This window comes from Mobula hypostoma, chromosome 20 (assembly GCF_963921235.1).
Source record: "Mobula hypostoma chromosome 20, sMobHyp1.1, whole genome shotgun sequence".
Lineage (NCBI taxonomy): Eukaryota > Metazoa > Chordata > Chondrichthyes > Myliobatiformes > Myliobatidae > Mobula > Mobula hypostoma.
The window spans coordinates 43550535-43578316 of record NC_086116.1 but is presented as its reverse complement, the minus strand read 5'-3'; the positions used below and the strand labels follow the sequence as shown (position 1 = coordinate 43578316).

At 44.0% G+C, this 27782-nt stretch overlaps 1 protein-coding gene across 1 annotated transcript in view; it reads right to left on the bottom strand.

The window, feature by feature from the left end:
• prkcq (protein kinase C, theta) overlaps positions 1-4151 on the bottom strand; it is a 127351-nt gene extending 123200 nt beyond the window's left edge. Inside the window, exon 1 of the mRNA XM_063072161.1 lies at positions 4090-4151. The gene's annotated coding sequence lies outside the window, so the exon portion shown is untranslated. The remainder of the gene's footprint in view (positions 1-4089) is intronic.
• Positions 4152-27782: the final 23631 nt, after the last annotated feature.

Sequence of the window (27782 nt, the reverse complement as noted above, 5' to 3'; positions counted from 1 at the left end):
TTGGTCTAAACCTCTTGACCACGTCTGCATGCTTTTATGCCATGAGGTGCTGCCTCATGATTGACTGGTTAGATATTTGCTTCAACAAGGTGTACAGATGTAGCTAATAAATTAGCTACCAAGTGTATGCTGTGTCTTTGTTCATGTGACAATGACAAACCAATCCCAATATTCTTGGCTAATTTGTTGTCTGCAACTCTGGAGGAGACAAGGATTGGGTTCGCCTGAAAGGCCATTGTCTTCAGGAAGGAGAGGTTTATTTTTCTACACAAACTAGACAGGGGTTAGCCTGTGCTGCCGATAAAGGTGAAGCTGAGTTTACTGTGATATGCACCATATGACATAGGAGTAGAAACAGGTCATTTGGCCCATCAATTCTGCTCTGCCATTCAACCATTGCTGATTTGTTTTCCCTCTCAACACCATTCTCCTGCCTTCTCCCCGTAACTTTTGACACTCTTACTAATCAATAACCTATCAACCTCCACGTTGGAGTTTCCATAGCAGTCTGTGGCAACGTATTCCACCTATTCACCACCCTCTGACTAAAGAAATTCCTCCTCATCTCTGTTCTAAAGTAACGTCCTTGTAAGCAGAAGCTGCACCCCTGGTCCTACATTCCACCATTATTGGAAACATCCTCTCCACATCTACTCTATCTACACCTTCCAATATTCAGTAGATTTTTGCATACACACACACACACACACACACACACACACACACACACACGAGTTCGCACATGCACAGGTGCAAATGAAAAACTCACTTGCAGCAGCATTCACAAGAAAAACAAATTAAATATTAAACTATACACAATTTTTTTTTACAACAAATAACATAATTAGAACAAAACAAAAGTCCATTTTATTGCAAAGTGCTCACGGTGTTGCTAAACTGTAGAGATTAAGGTTGTGCTGTTTAATTCGAAAACTGAAATGTTGAAGGGAAGTAGTTGTTCCTGAACCTGGTGGTGTGAGACTTCAGGCTTCTGTACCTCCTTCTCAATGGGAACAGCAAAATAATTTCATTCTCAAAGTGAGTTTTAAACAGTAGTCTTTATTTGGGAGCCCAGAGGGTTATCGGGCTTGGATCTACTTATTATAGGTTCTTGATTCGCAAGGGTGTCAAAAGTTGCAGGGGAAAGGCAGGAGAATGGGGTTGAGAGGGAAAATAAATCAGCCATGATGGAATGGTTGAACAGACATGAGCCAAGTGGCTAGCTCTCCACTTATATCTTGTGCTCTGTGGTCTTGTACTGTGATCCCGATGCTCTTGAGTTAAATATGAGAAATCAAAGCAGGATTTGGCCAGGTTATGGTTCAAGCTGCTGAATACAAACATGGCTGATCTAAACCTGGCTTAGGATCCTCTTTCCCGCTTCTGTCCTATAACCCTTTTCCACTTGGCATATCAGAAACCCATCTGCCTTGGCCATGAATGCTTCCCAAGTTCCTCGGAGTACAGAAGTCCAAAGATTCTTTGGACATGCTCTGGGGGAAGAGGCTCTGCCTTAAATGAACAATGTTTTATTCTGAAATTATGCCCCCTAGTTCTGGATTATCTTAAGGTGCTAAAATCCTCTCTGTACCTAGATCAAATGTTCCCAACCTGGGGTCCACAGACCCCTTGGTTAATGGTTCATGGTTCATGGCATAAAGAAGGTCGGGGACCCCTGATCTAAGGTAAGACTTACACAGTGAAGGGGAGGGCAGTGAGGAGTGCAGTAGAGCAAAGGGATCTGGGAATACAAATACATAATTCTTTGAAAGTGGCACCACAGGTAGATAAGGTTATAAAGCAAGCTTTTGGCACATTGGCCTTCACTCATCAGAGTACTGAGTACAGGAGTTGCAATGTTATGTTGAAGCTGTATAATACATTGGTGAGGCCAAATTTGGAGTATTGTGTGTGGTTTGGCCACCTGTCTACAGAAAAGGTATCAATAAGATTGAAAGAGTACAGGGAAAATTTTCAAGGCTGTTGCTGGGTCTTGAAGACCTGAGTTATAGGGAAAGGTTGAATAAGTAGGGTAATTTCTCGGCAGTAGGGTAATTCTCAGCAGTTTCTAGAGTAGGTTACATGGTCGGCACAACATGGTGGGCCTGTAATGTGCTGTAGATTTCTATGATTTGTATGATTCTCCTTGGAGGAGAAGATGGCGGCGCGCCTGCATGTGCGCAGCCCTCCGGTGAAAAATGATATCGTATCTGTTAAATAGGGGCCGTGGACAATTCTGATTTGATGGAGACAGACGTGAAAGCACAGAGGAACATCTGAAGAAATTTCTGAAACGCCGGTTCGCTGCTGTCATTACTGTGTGGTCAGGAATCTTTCGGAGGGTAGGCCTCAAAATCCCTGGTCTTGCCTGCTTTTGGTGACCGAGAAGGAAGTCGAATTGTTCGGACAAAAGTGGCGCTCAGTACTCGGTGCTGGAGAGCTGATCAGAGCTCGAAGTTTTCGGATGGCTCAGAGTCGGATTGTGGTCGGCATGGCAGGGAGAGTTTTTCTTCCTTCTCCCGTCTGCGTGAGATGTGGGACATTTGAGAGACTTTGAACTTTACTGTGCTCATGGACTTCATCAAGTTATGGTATTGTTACACTGTTTGTAACTATATGTTATAATTATGTGGTTTTGTCAGTTTTTTCAGTCTTGGTTTGTCCTGTGTTTTGTAATATCACACCGGAGGAAATAATGTATCATTTCTTAATGCATGCATTACTAAATGACAATAACAGAGGACTACGTGTCTTCATAATCATAAGTTGGGACTTATTCTCTGGAGTATAGGAGAATGAGAGAAGATTTGATTGAGCTATACACAATTCTGAGAGGCATAGATAGGGTAAATGCAAGCAGGCTTTTTCCACTAAGGTCAGGTAAAACTAGAACTAGATGTCATATGTTAAGGGTGAAGGGTGAAATATTGAAGAACTTCTTCACTCAGTGGGGCTGAGAGTGTGGAATGAGCTGCCAGCAGAAGTGGTGGATGTGGGTTTGATTGCAACCTCTTCATGCCTCCAGTTCTGGCCCCTTGAGGCAGAGTGAAAATATGCCGGGGATGGTCAAGGGGCCAGAGTCAAGACAGTCTTGACTAAGTACCTGGATGGGAGGGGTATGCAGTGCTCTGATCCAGGTGTGTTCTCCCAGACAGACAAAAGTCTGAAATCACAGACCACCAAGCTCAAAGACAGCTTCTAACGCACCGTTATAAAACTATTAAACGGTCACCTAATATCATCAGATTGACTCTTGACCTCACAATCTACCTCATTGCACCTTGCACCTTATTGTCTACCTGAACTGCCTTCTCTGTAAGTTACTCTGCATTCTGTTACTGCTGTTACCTTCTATTACCTCAATGCACTGTTGAAATGAATTGATCTGATGAACGGTATGGGAGACCCTTTTTTCTGTGTATTTCGGTACACGTGACCAATTTACCTGATTTCTCCTACCACAGGCGCTGCGTGGAGAACTGAACAGGCACTCTTTAGGATTTCTAGCATTAGCAGTATTTTGCTTCACGATTTTCTCCGCACTATGCCCTGAGGTTACTCCGGTTCGGAGCCCAGACACCCGAAATCATTGACCGGTCACTTGGACTTCAGTTGCCTGTTTACAAAGCAAAATGGCTCAAAGCCATTCAACCGCTGTGAAACACCCACCAACCATCAACAAAGGGCAGATGTCCTCAACTTGACAGGAATTTTATTAGTACCACCGATCAGTCATACAATCAAAACTTAGGCTAAAGTGGCAGTTAATGGTGAAACAATGAGCTTGCAGAAAGTTTGACTTAAGCAACTCGACATTAAGAGTACAGGTATTGAGAAGCTTTTGGCTTCGACATTTTTTTCTTACAAACCACACACAACTCTGTTAGTAATTCCAATAACATTTTCCATCAAAACACACTGCCAATTACAGACACTACGCTATACATGGCAGAAACTTAGAATTTCGCTCCACGCAATTCACATATTTGGTTTACAAATTCATTAAAGAAACAACCATCTGGATATTTCCAGCAAAATAACATTAAAAAAAACACGGTTCCGAAAAAGAGATCGAGTGTAAAGTCTCACCGGCGCTGGAAGAAAAGCACGAATATGCAGAGACTCCCTCCTTGCGGTCCGCTGGGTTTCGAGTTAACTCCGTAACATATGTCCAAGTGCAACTACAGCTAACACCACCTTCTCCAACACCGATTGGTTCCCCAGAGGAAGCTGGGGAGCCTGTTTGAAGGGCGCCTTTTCGCGATTGGGCAATGGAGTTGCCAATCAGGCGATGTCACGCCAGCCGAACCTACTTGAAATTGATACTGAAATGTGCAAGTGTTCTCTCTCTCGCTGTCTTGCAGTCTCAAATCTTTTTACAGGGACCTCCTCGATAAGTGGATTTCGTTTTGAGTTTTAATTAACTTTTCCACAGCACCAAATGCGGCAAGTACAGGGATATAGAGAGACAGAGAGCAAATCCCAAACATTGGAAATGTGAGGTTCTAATATAGGATATATATTTAAGATCTCTGTCATATATATTACAAAATAATCCTAATACTGAATCTATCTATTTATCAATGAGATTTACAGGAAGATGGTGTTTCCCTCTTGGCATTGCTTCCAGCCGCACCTCCAACAGTGCCCTGAGGTTAGCTGCGGGGTAAATATGTACATCGACTTGAAACCTTGACTGGTGATTTCTGTAGAGTTCCTCACCCCCCCCCCTCGGTTCTGGAGTTCGTAATCTTAAATATTAGTATGGACTATTATATAAATAATATTTGGTCATAATGTAAACATCTCAACAATATTTTATAGCGGCAATCTAAAATGTTTATATGTTTAACGTTAAAGGTAAATTGATTATCTAACTATGTATATGTCACCATATACTCCCCTGATATGCAATATTTAGTAACCCATGCTATACTGTAGTCTAAAATGGTATCAAGGAATGTTACGGGGGAGGGGAGATTCTGCAATGTTATATATTACATTGCTGTATTGGACTTTTTCTCCCGGAGCGAGTATTCTCGCTTCAGCGTGGTTTAGGGGTTTATAAAGTGCACTCGGCGTTTCCTGTTGTGCCAGTGCAATGCCGGGCACTGTTCCCACCTCAAACACGCCGAACTCTGCGGCGCAGATTAAAAAGAGACACAGAGTGGGTTTGCACTTGTAAGATGCTCTCCAAACGGAGCATCTGTCTTCGCGAGAAAGCCCACGCACGGGGGCGAAGGAACAGGATCGAACACAAGCCGACTGCCAGAACCCCGCCTCCACACGCCGTGATGCACCTGGAGTCTGCGGCTTCAGAGAAGTCTCGGGGCTGGAGGAGACTTGAATACCGAGCATAGAGTGAACAGGGGCAGCAGGTTAACATATGATCGATCACTTTCCTGCAATAGATGGCGAAAAGTATAAAATAAACGGGAACATAAGGTGTTGGAAACACCCAGCAGGTCAGGCAGCATCTGCGGAGAAAGAGTCAAGGTTTCAAGTTGATGACATCACTGTCGCGACTTGAAACGCTGACTCTGCAGGTTTCCATTACTGGACGTTTGAGTGCCGCATCCGCACTATACGTTAATAAATACGATTAATTTAAAATAAAATATAAACACATTCAGCACCTTCGAATTTCCCACAACCAGACTAACAGTTGATATGATGCAGTTAAGTTCATTTGATAATTAGTTTGGGGTGTAGAACTCCGACTGGAAACTCGATGAATTTCAGGATGGAAGGGCTCCTGACATTTTTTTTAAGAGTTTTTCTTAAACTGTGCGGCATGAAAACATCGAGGCTACAAATCTGGAAAATTGTAGCCGTAGTTAGTTGAAAAGTTACGATATCTTTGTTGGAAAATATGACTTGAGTTTACCAGCCGGCTGCGTGTGCTAAGTTTCCGGTGTTTGTATTTCACGCGCGTTTCACTCTGAAATTAAAGCGAGTCTGCCTTGAGATTGTCGGGTCTGTGGTGCTGACGGTGATAAATTCAATGGAAAAAGGGCCAATCACTAGCCTAGTAGGGGTGGCGAGGAAATTGACTTCGTAGGCAAAGTTTTAAGGAGCCGTGGGTTGGGAAAAGGGGACTTTTTACCAAAAAGAAATCAAAGGATTCTTCAGAGACACAAGAGATTCTGTAGATGCTGGAAATCTTGAACAAAACACACAACATGCTAGAGGAACTCAGCAGGTTAGGCAGCTTCTATGGAGGGGAACAGACAGTCAATATTTCAGGCTAAATCCCTTCATCAGGACTGGAAAGGAAGTGGACAGAATCCTGTATAGGAAGGTGGAATCTCCCTTCTGCTCCTACTGCCCCCTTCCCCCACCTTCTTATTTTGGCTCCTGCCCCCTTCCTTTCCAGTTTTGATGGAAGATCTTGGCCCGAAACGCCGACTCTTTATCTTCTCCATAGATGCTGCCCAACCTGCTGAGTTTCTCCAGCATTTTCCGTGTGTTGCTTGGGAAAGTGTTCTTGCACTGTCTGCAGAAACCCCGGAGTTGCTCCCAGAGTTGTGAGCAGGAAGGAGTGCAGACATGGGAGACCAACTGGCCCTTCAGTTCTGTCCCACTATTCAATGAGATGATCTGTGAAGCAAAGTAAAAAGCAAACTCGGAGGAATTCAGCAGAGACAAGAGAGACTGAAGTTACTTGAATCTTGAACAGCACTTGAATTGTTGGAGGGAATCAGTGTGTTGGCAGTATCTGTGGAGGGAGGTAGACAGCCGACATTTCGGGTCAAGACCGTCCATTTGAAAGCCCTTGTCTCCTGCCCCACCATCTCTGACAGTCTGTCTCACCTATCACCTTCCAGTGTGTACTCTCCCCACCATCTTATTCTGACTTCTGCCCCCTTCCTTTTCAGTCCTGAATTATGATCTGGGCCAGAAACATCGACCGTTTCTTCACTTCCATAGGTGCTGCCTGACCTGTTGAGTTGCTCCAGCATTTTGTGTGTTTTCCTTTGAATTTACAGCATCTGAAGAATCTTTTGTTCCTTGATTGCTGTTTGCTGAGAACAATTCCGAAATTTCCAGCGTAATCTTGATGTAACAGTGGTTCTGAACTTCCATCTGGAGCCCCTGCCTCTAGTTTTTTAGGCTGCGTGCCCCTGGAGCCAGATTCTCCTTGGCAACACCCTTGATGGATCCCCCATTAATATCTCAAAATCTTCAGAAGTCCCAAGTTCATTCCAAATCCAGAGGGAACAGTCTTAAAAGGTGGGTAAACGGTGGAGAACAGGAACACTAGAAGCAGTGATAGGCCCCTTGGTATCTGGCACCTGGTCCACTATTTACTTAGAGACTGGCTTCAACCTTCACTGCTGTCTCTTTGTACCAACACCACATCCTTCGGTTGCCTGTAATATACAAAAATCTATTGGTTCACATATTTAGTGTCCACGCCTGCAATATCCTCTTGGGTAAGGAATACCAAAGATTCAGGAATCCAGGAGTCAGTCTCAGAGCTCTCTGAGAGTGGCCACACTAGTAGATATGGTGGGAACGAAGGTGTATGGCATGCTTGCTTTCATTGGTGCGGCATTGAGTACAAGAACCAGGGAATCAGGTTGCAGCTGTTTAAAACTTTGGTTTGACCGCACTAGAGTTTTGTGTGCGGTTCTTGTCCCGTTACAGGAAGGGTGTGGAGACTTTGGACAGAGTGAATAGGAGATTTACCAGGAAGCTTCCTGGATGAGCTATAAGGGGAGTTTGGACAAACTTGGCTTGCTTCCCCTGGAGCGGCAGAGCCTGATAAAAGCACATGTTAATCTGCCACTGAGATCCATCAGCTTAGAGTACAAGCGGGAGAAACCCCGAACGGTCATTGAGCTAAGGGACTCCACTGACCCGCTGGTGAGGAGAGCCAATGCCACAATCCGTACTGGCTGTAAATAGAGAGCTCAAGCTGAAGCAGACCAAGCCATCAGCAGCAAAGGGTTGTCGGCAGAGCCCAGAATGGACATGCAGGACTTGGCTGGGGGAAGGCAGCACATTTCTGGTTCGAGGCCTTGAAGAGAAGGAAGCCATGATTGTGGAAGAGGTGTCAGGGACAGAGCAGGAGTGCTACAAGGTGAAAGCAGTGGCACAGGGCCATCAGGGAAGCCGGACAACATGGGAAGGCACCATCAACTGGTGATTCAGCTGGTCTTGACCTGTGGAAGGTCCCACAAGCCTGACTCAGCTTCCTCATCAGGGCAATCTGTCCCCGAAAACTTCACCAGTGGTTCGGCACTGAAGGTAGCTGCCCCCTGTATGATACCACCAGTGCCAACCTCCAACACATCCTGGCAGGATGCAAGACTGCGTTGTCCCAAGGGCAGCACAGAGGGTGAAACAACCAGGTCCTAAAATTGCGGGTGGAGATCCTAGAGACCTGCAGGTGGGATGCGGGAAGAGACCTTTTCCCCAGTGGGACGAGAACTCATCACATTTGTTAAGGCATCTGCCGCAGACACAGTACTGTGGTCCATGGCTGTCAAGACAGATCTCCTCGCTGAGCCAACCATCACATGGGAGGAAGGAGTGGAAGCTGAAGTTTTCAGATCTGGCAACTGAGCGTAAGGAAGTTGTTGGGAGGACCATCATCTACCCTGTGGAGGTAGAATGCCTGGGGCAGTGACTGGTATGAGGCTCGGTGGGGGGTGGGGGGGTGGGCACCAGAGAGTTGGCTGAAGAGGCAGAGAAGGGCAGCTTTTGGCTGTGGCTGAGGAGGAAGGACCGAAATTTAAGGACTGACTAACCCCACTGAGAGCTGGAGGGGTGGCAGAGAGATGCCCTCCCACTGCAGCAGCACCAGGAGATGTACCAGAGGTAAAGGAGCGAAAGATCAATGAACGGTGGTCCCTGGCTGATGACCCCGCAGCTGACGCAGGGGCACAGTTGGAGGTGCGCCAGGCAGCAATGCCGAAGAGGAAACGTCTTCCTGTAAATCTCACTGAGAGGCAGAGTTTGAGTAGTAGTAGTACTGTAAGCTGCTGACAAAGTGAGTCTCAGGTCTTAAACAACCAGATTAACGAACAGTTATTACCCTTCAATCATCAGGCTACCGAACCAGCATGGATAACTTCACTCACCTCAAAACCAAACTGATTACACAACCTATGGACAGCCTTTGAGGGACTGGACGGCTCATGTTTTCAGTATTATTTATAGTCATAGTCATAGTCATAGTCACACTTTATTGATCCCAGGGGGAAATTGGTTTTCGTTACAGTTGCACCATAAATAATAACTAGTAATAGAATCATAAATAGTTAAATAATAATATGTAAATTATGCCAGTAAATTATGAAATAAGTCCAGGAGCAGCCTATCGGCACAGGATGTCTGACCCTCCAAGGGAGGAGTTGTAAAGTTTGATGGCCACAGGCAGGAATGACTTCCTATAACGCTCTGTGTTGCATCTCAGTGGAATGAGTCTCTGGCTGAATGTACTCCTGTGCCCACCCAGTACATTATGTAGTGGATGGGAGACATTGACCAAGATGGCATGCAAATTAGACAGCATCCTCTTTTCAGACACCGCCATGAGAGAGTCCAGTTCCATCCCCACAACATCACTGGCCTTACGAATAAGTTTGTTGATTCTGTTTGTGTCTGCTACCCTCAGCCTGCTGCCCCAGCACACAACAGCAAACATGATCGCACTGGCCACCACAGACTCGTAGAACATCCTCAGCATCGTCCGGCAGATGTTAAAGGACCTCAGTCTCCTCAGGAAATAGAGACGGCTCTGACCCTTCTTGTAGACAGCCTCAGTGTTCTTTGACCAGTCCAGTTTATTGTCAATTTGTATCCCCAGGTATTTGTAATCCTCCACCATGTCCACACTGACCCCTTGGCTGGAAACAGGGGTCACTGGTACCTTAGCTCTCCTCAGGTCCACCACCAGCTCCTTAGTCTTTTTCACATTAAGCTGCAGATAATTCTGCTCACACCATTGTGGCAAAGTTTCCTACCGTAGCCCTGTACTCAGCCTCATCTCCCTTGCTGATGCATCCAACTATGGCAGAGTCATCCGAAAACTTCTGAAGATGACAAGACTCTTTATCTGTTTATCTGCTATTTATTATTATTATTTCTATTTGTATAATTTGTCTTCTTTTGCACATTGGTTGTTTGTCCGTCACTGTGTGTAATTTTTCATTAATTCTATTACAATTCCTTGTTTTACTGTGAATAAAGAAAATTAAGCTCGGGGTAGTACATTGGGACATACTGTATAGGTACTTTGATAATAACTTTATTTTGAACTTTGGGTAGACGGAACCTTTCTCCCAGGGTAGGTATTGTGAATGTAAGACTCTATTGGACATTGATGAAGTAGAATACTGCAAGACTGGTTCACTGGTTCATTGGCAGGGAAGCTGTGTGGCCTCCATTGTTGCGTGTACCATGCCCTCATACCGTGGGGTTGCCTTTTCAGCCGCCCGGGGAGGAGACGCCAGAGGCGGCGTGGGAGAGGGCAGAGATGTGGAGGATGCGCTAGAGCCCTTGCGGGGAGTGCTACCTCCTGTCAGTGCTGTTCTCTGGTGTTCGCTCGGTGGAAGACAAGCTGGATTGTGTTCATCTGTGGCTGCACTAGCACGTGATGAGGAACTGCTGCGTGCTCGTCCTTGCAGAAACATGGCTGCAGGACAACCCTCCATTCACCATCAATCTACAGGCCATGACGCTCAGGGATGTAGGATGTAGTGTTTTTTTTTGTTTGTGACTGTATGTTTATCTGCTATTGTAATCGTGCTGTCTGTGACTGTTGGTACTGTGCTTTGGAGCACAGGAGGAACAACAGCCCTGGAGAAACGCCGTTTCGTTTGGCTGTATCCATGTGTATGGTTGAATGACAATCAAACTTGAACTTGAATGATATTCCAAATGCTAAGGAGGATGTATTTAAGGTAAGAGAGGGAAAATTTAAAGGAGATGTGCAGGACAAGTTTTTTACCCAGAGAGTGGTGGGTGCCTGGAATGGACTGTGGGGATTGTGGTAGAAGCCGACACTGATTCAGATTCATTTGTTTATCACCTGTATATCGAAATAGCTTGTGATGCGTCATTTGCACCAACAACCAACACAACCTAAGGGCAGCCCGCAAAATGTCACCGCACATTCCAGCACTAACACAACAAGCCCACAGTGTTTAAGAGGCTGTTAGCTGGTTACATGTATATGCAGGGAATGGAGTGATATGCAGGCAGAAGAGATTTAGTTCATTTTATCATGATGTTCAGCATGGACATTGTGGGCTGAATGGCCTTTTCTTGTGCCGCACTCTTCTATTCATCACCCTCTGGATGAATTTTTTTCTCTCATCTCCTGAATGATGCTTTCTTATTCTGACACTGCAATCTCTATTCTCGGTGTCAAGACCTAGGGAAACATTATCCCTCCTCCTACCCCTTCGACTCCCTAAGAGCTTTGTCTGTTCCGGTCAGGTAATCTTGTATGTCTCTCTAAGAAGGCTGCTGCCTGGATTACAAAGTATGAGCTCAGCAGAAAAGATTTGGTTTAATTTGACACTGCGGTTGGCAAAGGGCCTGTTCGTGTGTTGCTTAAATATCTCCCCACGGGGCAGTCCCACCCCTATTGCAGAAATAGGAAGAGAGAAGAAATGGATTGGTTGTTGGCTTGAGGGGAGAGCTGTGATTGGTTAACCTACATTTGGCTTATTGTTTCATCGCCGATGGGAATTGTCTGCTTTGTTTCAATTAAAAGGGGAACATTGCATTAATTTTTATTGTTAATGAGGTTGAGATGTCAGTTGACTATTTGTTATTGAATGCCCAGTCGTGAAGGACTTTTGCCTTCCAGTCCTGCTACACTGAATGTGTCGACATCTTGGGCCGAGACCCCGCATCAGCATTTGATTGTGGGAGACACAGACAAAGTAGATGGTCTCTTTTCCCCAGGGTGGAGATGTCTAATTCTAGTGCGCATGCATTTAAGGTGAAAGGTGATAAACCCAAGCAAGATGTGTATGGACATTTAAGGTGCACTTAGACAGGCCATGACTGAGCAGAAATGGAGGGATATGGACATTGTGTAGGAAGGAGAGACTATTTTAATTGAGCATTTGATGACTAATTTAACTAGTTCATCACAACATTGTGAGCCGAAGGGCATGTTCCTGTGCTGTAGTGTTCTATGTTTGATGTTCTTTTAGGAGAGACTAGATAAGCTGAGTTTGTTTTCCCTGGAAATGATGAGGCTGAGGGTGGACCTGACAGTGGAATCTTCATTTCCATCATGGGGATGCCCTGTTGGTTGCCATCAGGAATTAGTTCATCGTAACATGGTGCTTACCATATAATCAAACTGGGTGAACAGCCAATCACATTTACAAATTCTTACAGAGCCAATCAGAAAGCAAAAAGCACAATTTAAAATGCATTAAATACTATGCGGAGTGCTAAATAAACATTGGAATATGCTCATATTATTAAGACAGAGGCAATAGCATCAACAAACATGCTTTATGAAAATAAATCTGTTACGTTTTGAAATACTTATTTGGGAAATCTAGAATCCACACGCAGTTATCTTTAACGACAAACGTTTTGTTAAATTGTAATTATAGATGCACACACGTCATTCAACAAAGTGCAAGACTTTCAGAGTATTTGACAGTGAGTTTATTTCATAAATGTTATAGGGGCAGTGCACAAGCTCCTGTCTACGTCAACGGTGTTGTAGTTGAGTGAGTGAGAACTTTACGTTCTTAGTAGTGAACATCACCAATAGCCTGTTCTACTCTAACCACCAATGTTCAGAAAGCTCAGTAATACCTCTACTTCCTCAAAAGGCTAAAGAAAGTTGTCATGTCCCCATCAATCAATTTTTGTTTACAAACCTATCTGAATGCATAATGACTTGCTATGACAACTACTCTGCACATGTCCACAAGAACTGTGGAGAGCAGTGGACACAGCTCAGCACATCATGGAAACTAGCCTTGCTTCCATGGACTCTTTCACTGCTTCAGTATAGCAACCAGCATAATCAAAGGCTACACCCACCCTGAACGTTCACTCTTCTGCCCTCTTCCATCGGGCAGAAGATACAAAAGCCTGAAAGCACATACCACCAGGCTCAAGGACAACTTCTATCCCACTGTTACCAGACACTTGAACAGACCTCTTGTTTATTAAATTTGAACTCTTGATCACGCAATCTATCTTGTCGTGGCCCATGCACATTAATGAGTGCCTGCATTACACTTTCCCTGTAACTCTGAAAACAATATTCACCATTCTGTTGTTGTTTTCCCTTGTACCACCTCAGTTTGAGACGATCTGTCTGGATGACATGTGTTTCACTGTATTTCAGTACATGTGACAACAGTAAGTGAATTCTAACTCCATTTCCAGAAGGTAGTAAAGTGATAACCTGCTGACAGCAGCTTGGACTTCTGACCTTATACTGTGGATGCGCAAAAAGGGCGAAGCAGTTGCCAATTTCACAGTGTGAAGCTTATAGAATTTTCTGTCATTAGTAATGCAAAATCCAAGTCAGTGTTGCTAATGTTCACTGTGACCATATACAGTACAGCCAATGGAAGGTCAATGGTCAGTATAATTGCTTCCTTTGTGCTGATCTAACTCTGTAATAATGTGGAAGGTTAACAGTGATAGCTTAATTCTGGTACCATATATTCTTCTTTACAGTTTCTTTAATGTAATACATTACAAAAGAAAATGCCAGGAACTGCTGATCTCTTGGGATTTTCACACATAACATTCTCTAGAGTTTACAGAGAATGCTGCAAAAAAAAAAATCCGGCGAGAGGCATTTTTGTGGGCGAAAATGCTTCTTTATGAAAGAGGTCAGGGGAGAATGGCCAGACTGGTTCAAGCTGACAGGAAAGTGACAATAACTCAAATAACTACACATTAGAACAGTGGTGTATGGAAGAACATCTTTGCGCAGCCAACACTCGAACCTGGAAGTGGATGGGCTACAGCAGCAGAAGACCACGAACGTACACGCAGTGAATGTATGTTCTTCTTTGCGGTTTGTTGAATCAGGAAAAAAGCAGCTTGCATGTGGGGATGATTAACACGAGAAGATGTATAGAATTCAAGAACACAAGAATGAAAAAACATAAGAAAGAGGAGCAGTATCCACCTTCAGGCACCCTCACTCCATTATTCAATAAGGGCATGGTTAATGTAAACTTGACCTCAGCATTACTTTCACAGGACAAACATAGAGCATTACAGCACAGCACTGGCTCTTCTGCTCATGATGTTGTGCCAAACATTTAACCTATTCCAAAATTAATCTAGCCCTTTGCTTCTACAGAGCCTCCAATTTTCAATCATTCATGTGCCTACCACCACCAGCAGTGTGTTCCACGCACCTACTACTCTCTGTGTAAAAGCATTATCAGCCCATAACTTTTGACTGCCCTGTAGGTCAAAAATCTACTTTGAATTTGAATGTGCTCAATGTTTCGGCCACATCAACACCCTGACAAACGTCATGTCAAACCACAAGTATTAACAAGTATCACCCTTGCCTGCAATTTAACTGTTTAAAGTCCAACATCTCTCAGATCGGTAACACTGTGTGTCATTCGATAGATTCAGGCTGAGTGTTAGTCATAGAGCTGTAGACTTATACAGCAGGGAGACAGACCTTTCTGCACATGTCAGTCGCTGTGTCTGAGATGTTAATCTGAGCTAGTCCATTTTGCCTGCAGTTGGACCATAACACTCTAAACCTTTCTGAGCTGTGAACTTGTCCAAATGACTTTTAAAGATGGTAACTGCATTTGCCTTTATAGTTTCCTCTGTCAGCTCATTCCATATACCCACAACCTCCTGTGTGAAGAATTTCTCTCTCGGATCTCCTTTAAATCTTCCCCTTCTCACTTTAAATCAATGCCCTCTAGTTTTAGATTCCCAGACCCTGAGGAAAAAGAAATCAAGATTCAAATTTGTTTATCATTCTGTTCTCGCTGCCACTGTTGGGTGGAAGGTGCAGGAGTCTTGGGTCCCACTCTGTCAGGTTCAGGAGCAGTTATTGTCATGCAGCCATTGGGCTCCTGGACCGGCTTCACTCGCCTCAGCCATGGACAGGCTCTGCAGCTGTGGACTCACTTTCGGGGTCTCTGCAGTTCATGTTCCATGTTCCGCATGTTCTTGTTTACTTTTTATTACGATTTGCACAATTTGTTCTTTTTTTCACACCTTGGGTATTTGATGTGTGGGCTTTTTTAAATGGTCTCTATTGTGTTTCTTTGTTTCGTTCCTGCCTGTAAGAAGACGAAACTCAAGGTTGTATACAGTATACATACTTTGATAATAACTGTACAGTACTTTGAACTTTGAACTACATTGAAACATACAGTGCAATGTGCCATTAGTGATAAAAACCAACAAACCCTAGGGTACGTTGGAGGCAGCCTGCAAGTGTCACCACACGTTCCAATGCCCAACTGTGACCTTCACCTTATCTATAGACCTCATGATTTTGAAAAGCTCTTGAATGTCACCCCTCAGTTCCCTGCCCTCCAGGATAAACAGTCCCGGTCTTACTGGCCTCTCTTTATTACACGGTTGTTTCTTGGTAGGGCACTGGGGAGTGTTGTAGAACACAAAAGAGCCTTCGAGTACAGGTACAGGGGTTCCTGAAAGCGGTGTCACAGGGACAGAGGGTCATGAAGGTGGCTTTTGGTGCACTAGCCTAAATCAGTCAGGGCAATGAATGGAGCAGTAGAGTTGTAACATTGCAGTTGGACAAGACTTTGGTGTTCAGTTTTGGTCACCCTGATATAGGAAGGATTCGATGAAGCTGGAAGGAGTGCAGAGGGGATCTACAAGGATGTGGAAAGGTGTAATAATAACAGGGTTGTCGTGGTGGGACTTCTTAATTTCCCAAATATCGATTGGCATCTCCTAGAGTAAGGGGTTTAGATGGGGTGGAGTTTGTTAGGTGTGTTCAGGAAGGTTTCCTGACACAATATGCAGATAACCCTACAAAAGGGGAGACTGTACTTGATCTGGTATTGGGAAATGAACCTGGTCAGGTGTCAGATCTCTCAATGGGAGAGCATTTTGGAGATAGTGATCACAATTTTATCTCCTTTACCATAGCATTAGAGATGGAAAGGAACAGACAAGTTAGGAAAACATTTAATTGGAGTAAAGGGAAATATGAGGCTATCAGGCAGGAGCTTGGAAGCATAAATTGGGAACAGATGTTCTCAGGGAAATGTACGGAAGAAATGTGGCAAATGTTCAGGGGATATTTGTGTGGAGTTCTGCATAGGTACGTTCCGATGGGACAGGGAAAGGATGGTAGGGTACAGGAAGTGTGGTGTACAAAGGCTGTTGAAAATCTAGTCAAGAAGGAAAGAAGAGCTTACGAATGGTCAAAAAGCTAGGCAATAATTGAGATCTAGAAGATTATAAAGCTAGCAGGAAAGAGCTTAAGAAAGAAATTAGGAGGGCCAGAAGGGGCCATGAGAAGGCCTTGGTGAACAGGATTAAGGAAAACCCCAAGGCATTCTACAGTATGTGAAGAGCAAGAGGATAAGACATGAGAGAATAGGACCAACAAGTGTGACAGTGGAGAAGTGTGTACGGAACTGAAGGAGATAGCAGAGGTACCTAATGAGTACATTGCTTCAGTATTCCCTATGGAAAAGGATCTTGGCGAATGTAGGGATGACTTACACCAGACTGAAAAGCTTGAGCGTGTAGATATTAAGAAAGAGGATGTGAAGGAGCTTTTGGAAAGCATCAAGTTGGATAAGTCACCGGTACCAGACGAGGTGAACCCCAGGCTACTGTGGGAGGTGAGGGAGGAGATTGCTGAGCCTCTGGTGATGATCTTTGCATCATCAATGGGGATGGAAGAGGTTCCGGAGGATTGGAGGGTTGCGGATGTTGTTCCCTTATTCAAAAATGGGAGTAGAGATAGCCCAGGAAATTATAGACCAGTGAGTCTTACTTCAGTGGTCGGTAAGTTGATGGAGAAGATCCTGCGAAGCAGGATTTATGAACATTTGGAGAGGCATAATATGATTAGGAATAGTCAGCATGGCTTTGTGAAAGGCAGGTCGTGCCTTACGAGCCTGATGGAATTTTTTGAGGATGTGACTAAACACGTTGATGAAGGTAGAGCAGTAGATGTAGTGAATATGGATTTTAGCAAGGCATTTGACAAGGTACCCCATGCCAGGCTTATTGAGAAAGTAAGGAGGAATGGGATCCAAGGGGACCTTGCTTTGTGGATCCAGAACTGGCTTGCCCACAGAAGGCAAAGATTGGTTGTAGACGGGTCATATTCTACATGGAGGCCGGTGACCAGTGGTGTGCCTCAGGGATCTGTTCTAGGACCCTTACTCTTCGTGATTTTTATAAATGACCTGGATGAGGAAGTGGAGGGATGGGTTAGTACATTTGCTGATGACACAAAGGTTGGAGGTGTTGTGGATAATATAGAGGGCTGTCAGAGGTTATAGCGGGACATTGATAGGATGCAAAACTGGGCTGAGAAGTGGCAGATGGAGTTCAACCTAGATAAGTGTGAACTGGTTCATTTTGGTAGGTTAAATATGATGACAGAATATAGTACTAATGTTAAGACTCTTGGCACTATGGAGGATCAGAGGGATCTTGGGGTTCGAGTCCATAGTACACTCAAGGCTGCTTTGCAGCTTGACTCTGTGGTTAAGAAAGCATATGGTGTATTGGCCTTCACCAATCGTGAGATTGAGTTTAGGAGCCGAGAGGTAATGTTGCAGCTATATAGGACCCTGGTCAGACCCCACTTGGAGTACTGTGTTCAGTTCTGGTCGCCTCACTACAGGAAAGATGTGGAAACCATAGAAAGGGTGCAGAGGAGGTGTACGGGGACGTTACCTGGATTGGGGAGCATACCTTATGAAAACAGATTGAGTGAACTTGGCCTTTTTTCCTTGGAGCGAAGGAGGATGAGGGGTGACCTGATAGAGGTGTATAAGATGATGAGAGGCATTGATCATGTGGATAGTCAGAGGCTTTTTCCCAGGGCTGAAATGGCTAGGATGAGAGAGCACAGTTTTAAGTTGCTTGGAAGTAGGTACCGAGGAGATATCAGGAGTAAGTTTTTTACACAGAAAGTGGTAAGTGCATGGAATGGGCTGCCGTCGACAGTGGTGGAGGCGGACACGATAGGGTCTTTTAAGAGACCCCTGAATAGGTATATGGAGCTCAGAAAAATAGAGGGCTATGGGTAGCCCTAGGTAATTTCTCAGGTAAAGACATGTTCAGCACAGCTTTGTGGGCCGAAGGGCCTGTATTGTACTGTAGGTTTTCTATATTTTATTCTCTATGATATTGCTGGGACCTGAAGGATTGACTAATGGAGAGAAGTTGATCAGGTTGAGATTTCAGTCATTGAAGTCGAGAGAAATGAGGGGTTTATATATAGAGGTGTGTACTATCATGAAGGACAGAGATAGGGTCAATGTGTAATTTTTTCCCCCAGGGTTAGGGAATCAAAAACTAGAGGACATAGGATTAGGGCGAGAAAGGAGAGATTTAAAGGAACCCAAGGTGCAACTTTTACACCCAGACAACGGTCAGTGTAAGGAGTGAGCAGCCAGAGGAAATCATTGAGGCAGGTACATTAACAATTCTTAAAAATCACATGAATAGGAAAGTTTTATAGGGGTATGGGCCAAATGCAGGCAAATGGGACTGCCTTATTTGGAGATCTTGGTCGGCGTCGTCCAGTTACATGCGATAACTGAATTTAACCTACCTACATATGACAAAGCTTATCTTAAAGGTTCAGGTTCAAATTCGAGTTCATTGTCATTCAACCATACACATGTATACAACTAAACAAAACATTCCTCTGGGGCCAAGGTGCAAAGCACAGTACATATGGTTACACACACACCACACACTTAGTTTCCTTAACAAGCCATATAGTTATGACACAGCACAAGACAGTCACAATGTAATATTATCTCATGTCTCTGAGTGGCATGGCCTGAAGCTTGATGGTGCATTGGATGTTGTCCTGGAGCCACGTTTCTGTAAGAATAAAGATGCAGCAGTTCCTCAAGTCACACTGGGTAATCCAGTTTGAGCTCAGGTGCTGTCTGTGTGAGAAATTTATACTTTCTCCCTATGGATATGCGGCTTTCTTCAAGATGTTCCTGTTTCCTCCCACATCTCAAAGATGTATGGTTTAATTTTCAGCTGTAAATTGCCTCTGGGTTGGAGGTGAGTGGCAGAAATTGAGGTTGGGGGAGTTGATAAATAGTGGACACAGTCTAGTTGGGCTGAAGGGCCTGTTTCTGTGCTCTATGACTCTGAGTCAAACATTTTTCATAATTTTCTGCTTTTATTTCAGAGTTCCACCATCTCCAATTTTTTTAATCTCTCTTTTGCTCAATCACTTCCACTGATAAAAAGAAATTGTACAGAAAGAATTGGTTATTGGAGCTGCAAAATTCATGGTGCTTGTGTTTTACAGCCTCTATAATTTACTCATCTCCTGATGCAATTAAAATCAAGTCACTCTCCACTGCTAAAACACATGGTCTTTTATTTAAGTGAAGGATTTACTTATGTGAGTCACCTCTATCTCTGGAAGTTATGAATTCAATTTTCTTGTCTGCTCTGTAAATTATTCCATATTCACACAGCTAAAATGGCATTGAGTTATGGAAATAGCAAATATAATTATTCCACAGTAGTGGTGCTGTGATAAGGCAATTATGTCATCACTTGAGGGTTTAATTCTTTCTATGGTTTATATTTCCCTTTTAGTGTGCCTGTGGCTCAGTTATTTTAATGCAGTTGTTAACTCATTCTTTTTATGCCTTTACAGGATGTGGGTTTAAGTGGCAAAGCTGGCTTTTATGGACTAATCTAAATTAGTATGAGCGGTTTCTTAGGGTCTGCTTCAGAATAAATTACGTTCTCGGGAGTGGGTTAGAATGGTGAAGTTTAGGACATTAGGTTAACCAGCCTTGTTCCTGGGATGGTAGAGTGGTGCAACAGGTAAGGCAGCCGGCTGGCCTCACCTCTCCAGAGACCTGGGTTTCATTCTGACCTCGGGTGCCATCTGTGTGGAATTTATGCTTTCTCCCTGTGGATGTGTGGCTTTCCTCAAAGTGCTTCTGTTTGCTCCCACATCTCAAAGTCGTGCGGATTAATTTTCCGCTGTAAATTGCCCCTGGAGTGGAGGTGAGTGGTGGAAACTCGGGGGGTGAGGGAGGGTTGTTGGGGAGTCAATGAGGAGAGGACACAGGCCAGTTTATCACAGGGACAGCCCTCCCCACCATTGACAGCTTCTACAAGAGCTGCTGCCTCAACAAGGCGTATCCGTCATCAAGAATCCCCACTATCAGGGCCATGGCATCTTCTTACAGCTACTATCAGGCAGGAGGTACAGAAGCCTGATGTACAACACCACCATGTTCAGGAAAAGCTACTTTCCTTTAACCATCGGGTTCTTGAACTGACCTGCAAAACTCTAATCATTACCTCAGCGGCGCCTTCTGTACTACAGCGGATTGCTCTCTGATTGTGTTTGCTTTGCGCCGTCTTGCATTGCACAGTAATTCTTTTTCACTATCTTGCATAATTCATGGATGATCTATGCTCTGTGTTTTGTCTGTACCTTCGTGCCTGTGATGCTGATGCAAGCAAGATTTTCATTGTCCACGTACCTCAGTTCTCTCGTGCACAAGACAACAAAATGACGTAAGACATAGAACATAGAACATAGAACATTACAGCACAGTACAGGCCCTTCAGCCCACAATATTTGCTGACCTTTTAACCTACTCTAAGATCAATCTAACCATTCCATATTACATAGCCCTCCATTTTCCTATCATTCATGTGCCTGTCCAAGAGTTTCTTAAATGCCCCTAATGTATCTGCCTCTACCACCACCTCTGGCAAGGTGTTCCATGCACTCACCACTCCCTGTGTAAAAAAAACTTACCTTCAACATGGCCCCCTATATTTTCCTGTCATCTCCTTAAAATTATACACCCTGGTATTAGCCCTTTCTACCCTGGGAAAAAATCTCTGCCTATCCACTTGATCTATGCTTCTTATCATCTTGTACACCTCTATCAAGTTATCTTTCATCTTCCTTTGCTGCCCAGAGAAAAGGCCTAGCTTATTCCAATCTATCCTCAGAAGATAGACAGCATTCTAGTAAATCCTGGTTAATCTCCTCCACCCTTTCTAAAGCTTCCACACCCTTTCTATAATTAGGCGATGAGAACTGAACACAATACTTCAAGTGTGGTCTAATCAGGGCTTTATCGAGCAGCAACGTTACATCATGACTTTTGAACAAAATCCTCCAGCTAATGAAGCCAACACACCTGTGTGAGCAATAAAATGGCAGTAGTTTAGAATTAATGTAAATTAGTGTTTAGTAGTTGGCATGGACTCCACAGCTCAAAGAGCTTGTTTCCAAGCTGTGTGACTTTGTGAATCTATGCCCTTGACATCTCTACCTGAGGAGAGATTAGGTCATCTGGTTTGGTGTTCACAAGAAATTTGAAGAAGGAGAGGGGATGTAACTGAATGGGGAATCTAATTCCCCATTGACCTTTACCAATTATTAATGATGTGCCAAAGAAAGCGTCCTGTTTGGATGCACCTTGGCTTGATATGGGAACCTCTCTGCCTGTGATCACAAGGAACTGCTGAGAAATGTGAACACAGCTCAGCGCATCACAGAAACCAGCCTTCTCTTTATGGACTCGGTCAATTCTTCTCACTGCCTCAGTAAAGCATCCAATATTATTAAAGACTCCACCCACCCCTAACGTTCTCTCTTCTTCCCCCTCCAATCGAGCATAAGTTTCAAAACCTGAAAGAACATACCACCAGGATCTTCTACCTGCTGTTGAAGATGATTGGATGATTCCCTGTAGTTAACTTGGACTCTTGACCTCACAATCTACCTTGTTTTGACCTTATTGCCTGCCCGCACTGCACTTTCTCTGTAGCTGTAACAGGAGGAGCAACACCTCATATTCCGTCTGGGTAGCCTCCAGTCTGATGGCATGAACATCGATTTCTCTAGCGTCTGGTAGTTTCTCCCCACCCCATTCGCTCTTCTTCCATTCCCTATTCTGGTTATCCTTTCACTTCCCACAATCTATTCTAATCAGTTTGCCCTACCAGAAAGTACTGCAGCATTAAAACAAGGGTGGGTAACAGCTTCTTCCCCCAGGCTGTGTACACCCAGTACACACTATTTATGACAGTGCCAGTAGCGGAACACTGTTGTACAGTATATTTAACTATATGTCATATATGCACTTTATGTCTTCTTGCACATCTACAGCATAGTCTTTATCTGTCAATATAATTGTGTTAATATTATTTTATGTGCTGTATGTGATATATGTACTGTGTTTTGCACCTTGGTCCCTGAGGACCATTGTTTCATTTAGGGGTTACAGATGTACAGTTGAACTTGAATTTGAACTTGGATATTCCCCCCTTCTCCTTGTTTTCCCATCATCTTCCCCGGGTGCTCTCCCTCTTCCCTTTCTCCCCTGCTCCACTGTCCTCTCCTATCAGATTCCTTCTTCAGTGCTTTTCCACTTCCACCTATCACCTTGTGGCTTCTTACTTCACCCAGCCCTTCCCCTTCGCCTAGTCTCACCTAGCACCTGCCAGCTTGTACTCCTTCCACCCCTCCACTTTCTTATTCTGGTTTCTACCCCCTCCCCTCCTTTCCAGTTCTGGCAAAGGTCTCGTCCTGAAGCAATGACTGTTTAATTCCCTCCATTGATGCTGCTTGACCTGCTGAATTCTTCCAACATTTAGTGTGTGTTGCTTGGAAATATTTTAGAGTTTTGGCAATAACTGGATCAATACTGGATGAATTGGATCTGTCTTCATTCACTAGGGAAGACACAAACAATCTCCCAGATGTAATAGTGGCCAAAAGACCTAGGGTAATGGATGAATTGAAGGAAATTTATATTAGGCAGGAAATGGTGTTGGATAGGCTGTTGGGTCTGAAGGCTGATAAGTCCCCGGGACCTGATGGTCTGCATCCCAGGGTACTCAAGGAGGTGGCTTTAGAAATTGTGGACACATTGGTAATCATTTTCCAATGTTCTATAGACTCAGGATCAGTTCCTGTGGATTGGAGGGTGGCTAATGTTGTCCCTCTCTTCAAGAAAGGAGGAAGAGAGAAAACAGGGAATTATAAACCGGTTAGCCTGACGTCGGTGGTGGGAAAGACGCTGGAGTCAATTATAAAAGATGAAATTACGACACATCTGGATAGCAGTAACAGGATCGGTCCGAGTCAGCATAGATTTACGAAGGGGGAATCGTGCTTGACTAATCTTCTGGAATTTTTTGAGGATGTACCTATGAAATTGGACAAGGGAGAGCCAGTGGATGTAGTGTACCTGGACTTTCAGAAAGCCTTTGATAAAGTCCCACATAGGAGATTAGTGGGCAAAATTAGGGCACATGGTAATGGGGGCAGAGTACTGACATGGATTGAAAATTGGCTGGCTGACAGAAAACAAAGAGTAGCGATTAACGGGTCCCTTTTGGAATGGCAGGCGGTGACCAGTGGGGTACCGCAGGGTTCAGTGCTGGGACCGCAGCTGTTTACAATATATATTAATGATTTAGATGAGGGAATTAAAAGTAACATTAGCAAATTTGCTGATGACACAAAGCTGGGAGGCAGTGTGAAATGTGAGGAGGATGTTATGAGAATGCAGGGTGACTTGGACAGGTTGGGTGAGTGGGCTGATGCATGGTAGATGCAGTTTAATGTGGATAAATGTGAGGTTATCCACTTTGGTGGTAAGAACGGGAAGACAGATTATTATCTAAATGGAGTCAAGTTAGGAAAAGGGGAAGCACAACGAGATCTAGGTGTTCTTGTACATCAGTCACTGGAAGCAAGCATGCAAGTACAGCAGGCAGTGAAGAAAGCTAATGGCATGCTGGCCTTCATAACAAGGGGAATTGAGTATAAGAGCAAAGAGGTACTTCTGCAGCTGTACAGGGCCCTGGTGAGACCACACCTGGAGTACAGTGTGCAGTTTTGGTCTCCAAATTTGAGGAAGGACATTCTTGCTATTGAGGGAGTGCAGCGTAGGTTCACAAGGTTAATTCCTGGGATGGTGGGACTGTCATGTGTCGAAAGATTGGAGTGACTGGGCTTGTATTCTCTGGAATTTAGAAGGCAGAGAGGGGATCTTATTGAAACATATAAGATTATTAAGGGATTGGACACATTGCAGGCAGGAAGCATATTCCCGCTGATGGGTGAGTCCAGAACCAGAGGCCACAGTTTAAGAATTAGGGGTAGGCCATTTAGAACGGAGTTGAGGAAAAACTTTTTCACCCAGAGAGTGGTGGATATATGGAATGCTCTGCCCCAGAAGGCTGTGGAGGCCAAGTCTCTGGATGCTTTCAAAAAAGAGATGGATAGAGCTCTTAAAGATAGTGGAATCAAAGGTTATGGGGATAAGGCAGGAAATGGATACTGATTGTGGATGATCAGCCATGATCACAGTGAACGGCGGTGCTGGCTTGAAGGGCCAAATGGCCTACTCCTGCACCTATTGTCTATTGTCTATTGAATTCATCCAGAATTAAACACTTCAGACCCACAGCAATGTGGTTGACTCTTAACAGCCCTGTGAAATGGCCTAGCAAGCCATTCAGTTGTGATATCAACGTGTATCATGATATGATATGTTTTTTAAAGTTGTCATAGCTGGGGAAGGTAGTGGGAATAAACTCCCACTACCTATTAAATGTTCTCAGTGGTGTGTGTCTCAAGTAGCCTCTGACAACCAAGTCCAGCTCCTGGCCTTCATGAGCGGCTTAGTTACTAAGCCTAGCGGAACCTTTTCTGCTGACAGGAGAAAGGTAAAGGTGGGTTCTGGCGTTTTAAAGCCACTTGTACAATAATGATGAACTCTTGGTCTCTCAGTTATGGTCTTTTTATCTTATTGTCGACCTGCACTAGATTTTCCCTGTTATTGCTTCTCCTTTCGTACCACCTCGACGTACTGATGTTTAGAATGATCTGTCTGGATTTCATGCAAAAGAAAGCTTTTCACTGTATCTCAGCACACATAATTATTTAAAAATAATAACCAATTACCCAAAGACCACCAAGGAGGCACAAGGATCTGCCCTTCAAAGATTGCAATAGGTTAGGAAGGTAGCTCATCTTCTCAAAAGTAGCTAGGGACAGGTGGTTAAATGCTTGCTCAGCCGGCGAAACTGACATCCCTTCAATTAATACATAAATATTTCCATAGCACCTTTCATGACGCAGGACATTACAAAGCTCTTAAGGGAGAATGAAATATTTTAAAGTGCAGTCAATGTAGGAAGGGGAACATCCATTTTGCATAGAGGAGGATTTCATAAACAACAAGATGATAATGACTAAATAACCTATTGGTTGACAGCAACCCTCTCTGCTTTACAGCAAAGGCAGGGGGCCAATGATTTAGCACCTCGTGGCAGAGACAGTGTGCCCGATGTTCCCGTTACCACAGGCTGACTGCTTCTGCGTGAATATTGAGTGAGACTTGAACCCACCACCTCTGGACTCATAGATAAGAGTGGTACCCACTCTAATACTGCTAACAATGCTGCACAGCTTCACTTCTGAAACCTCCGTCTGCTTTTTATATAAATATGAATGCTAGTAGAAAAGAATAATTATTTGAAACTAAAGGGTGAGCGTGTGACCTCCTTGGAAGCTGGAGCAAACTGGCGTGGCATCGCGGTGGCCTAGCAGGTATTACAGCGCGAGTGATCAATGATCAGGACTCAATGTCCGTGAGGGGTTCGTGCGTTCTCCCTGTGACTGTGTGGGTTCCCTCTGCACACGCGGGTTTCTTTCCACATCCCAAAAGGTGTTCAGGTTAGGCTCAATAAATCGTGGGCATGCTACATTTGCACCGGAAGTATAGCAATGCTTGCTGGCTGCCTCTGGTGCACCCTCAGACTGTGTTGGTTGCTGACTCAAAATGGTGCATTTCACTGTATGTTTTGATGTACATGTGACAAATAAAACTGATCTTAATCTTTAAGCTGTTCCCTCTAACTATGCTGGAGCAGAGGCCTCCACCAGGAGAAACTCCTCCCAACTCCTCCTCCCATGTCACTGGAGATCAGCTTGTGTCTTCATTGTTACAGTGAGGGTGAGTATAGCAGGTTCACTGTCTATTTGAATGACTTCCATCTGCAGTGAAGTTAACCTGGCTTGTCTTTAGTCTTCCAATGGGTTTCTCCTTTTGTGCAATGAATCACTGAAAGGTTCAGTTTGAGCTCAGTTATCACACACTACTTCATTGGGAGTTTGAGGAAGTTTGTTAGGTCACCAAAGATTCTGGCAAATTTCTATAGACATACAGTGGAGAGCACTCTGACTGGTTGTATCACAGCCCAGAATGAAGGCTGCCATGCACAGGATCGCGAGAGGCTGCAGAGGGTCGTAGGCTCAACCAGATTCATCACAGGCACAACCCTCCCACCGTCGAGAACCCCTCCTAAAGGTGGTGCTTCTCTACTGACCCTCACCATCTGGGACATGCCTGCTTTTCATCACTACCATTGGGGAGAAGGGACAAAGTCAAAGTAAATTTATTATCAAAGTACATTTACAGTGTGTTACTATATACTACCTTGAGCAGTATTATACAGCAATTTACACGGAAAAAAAGCAACAGAATTTTAGGAAAAAAAACTACAAATAAACAGACAGACCAACCATAACTAATGTGCAAAAGATGACAAATTCTGCAAGTAAAAAATATTACGGAGAATATGAACTGTAAAGTTGTAAACGGGTGGCTGGTGACTGACACTCAGTGATTCAGGATCGGCTTCTTCTCCTCTGCTGTCAGGTTTATGAACCCAGGAACACCATCTTGTTATTCATCGTTTGCTGGGCAGCATCATAGTGTAGTGGTTAGTACGATGCTTTACAGAGCCAATGATGGGTTAAATTTTGCCACTGTCTGTAAGGAGTTTGTATGTTCTCCCCGTGACGGTGTCCTCCCACGTTCCAAAACTACGTCTGGGTGAGTAAGGGTTAGTAGGTTATGGGCATGCTCTGTTGATTTTGGAAGCATATGACACTTGCGGGCTGCCCCAGCACATCCTTGTTGACGCAAGTCATACATTCCATTGTGAGATTTGATACTTTGATGCACATCTGACCCATAAAGCTAACCTATAATCTTTTGCACTATTTCTTTATTTTTGTGACTTACGGTAAATGTTATGTCTTGCACTTTTACTGCTGCCATAAAAAAACAAATTTCAGGCCAATATAGGTCAGCGACAATAAATAACGGATTTCATTTCTGATTCAGACCCGCGTTTGACAAAGTGCTGGTTAAAAGCATTTAAAATCACTCAAGATAGTGGGAAAGGAACTCCATAATATCCTTTTCAGTGCTGATTAAAATACTGGCATATACCAACATCCTCATGAGATTTGAAAAGTAACTCCTGGAGGAAGAAAGTATTAGCCGAATAAGTTGCTCTGCCCTAGATAAAGTTCTCTAGAGATCAAGAGCATATTAGGTTAATGAATAGGAAGGGAGAAACACTTCCATTTCAGCTACAATAAGTAGGATGTAGAAACTCATTACTGTAATGCACCAAGAGTTATATTTGCATGTTAAACATTGTGAGCAGTTCTGTGCCCCATATCTAAGAAAGGATGTGCAGGCATTGGAAAAGTTTCCAGAGGAGGGTTACAAGAATGATTTCAG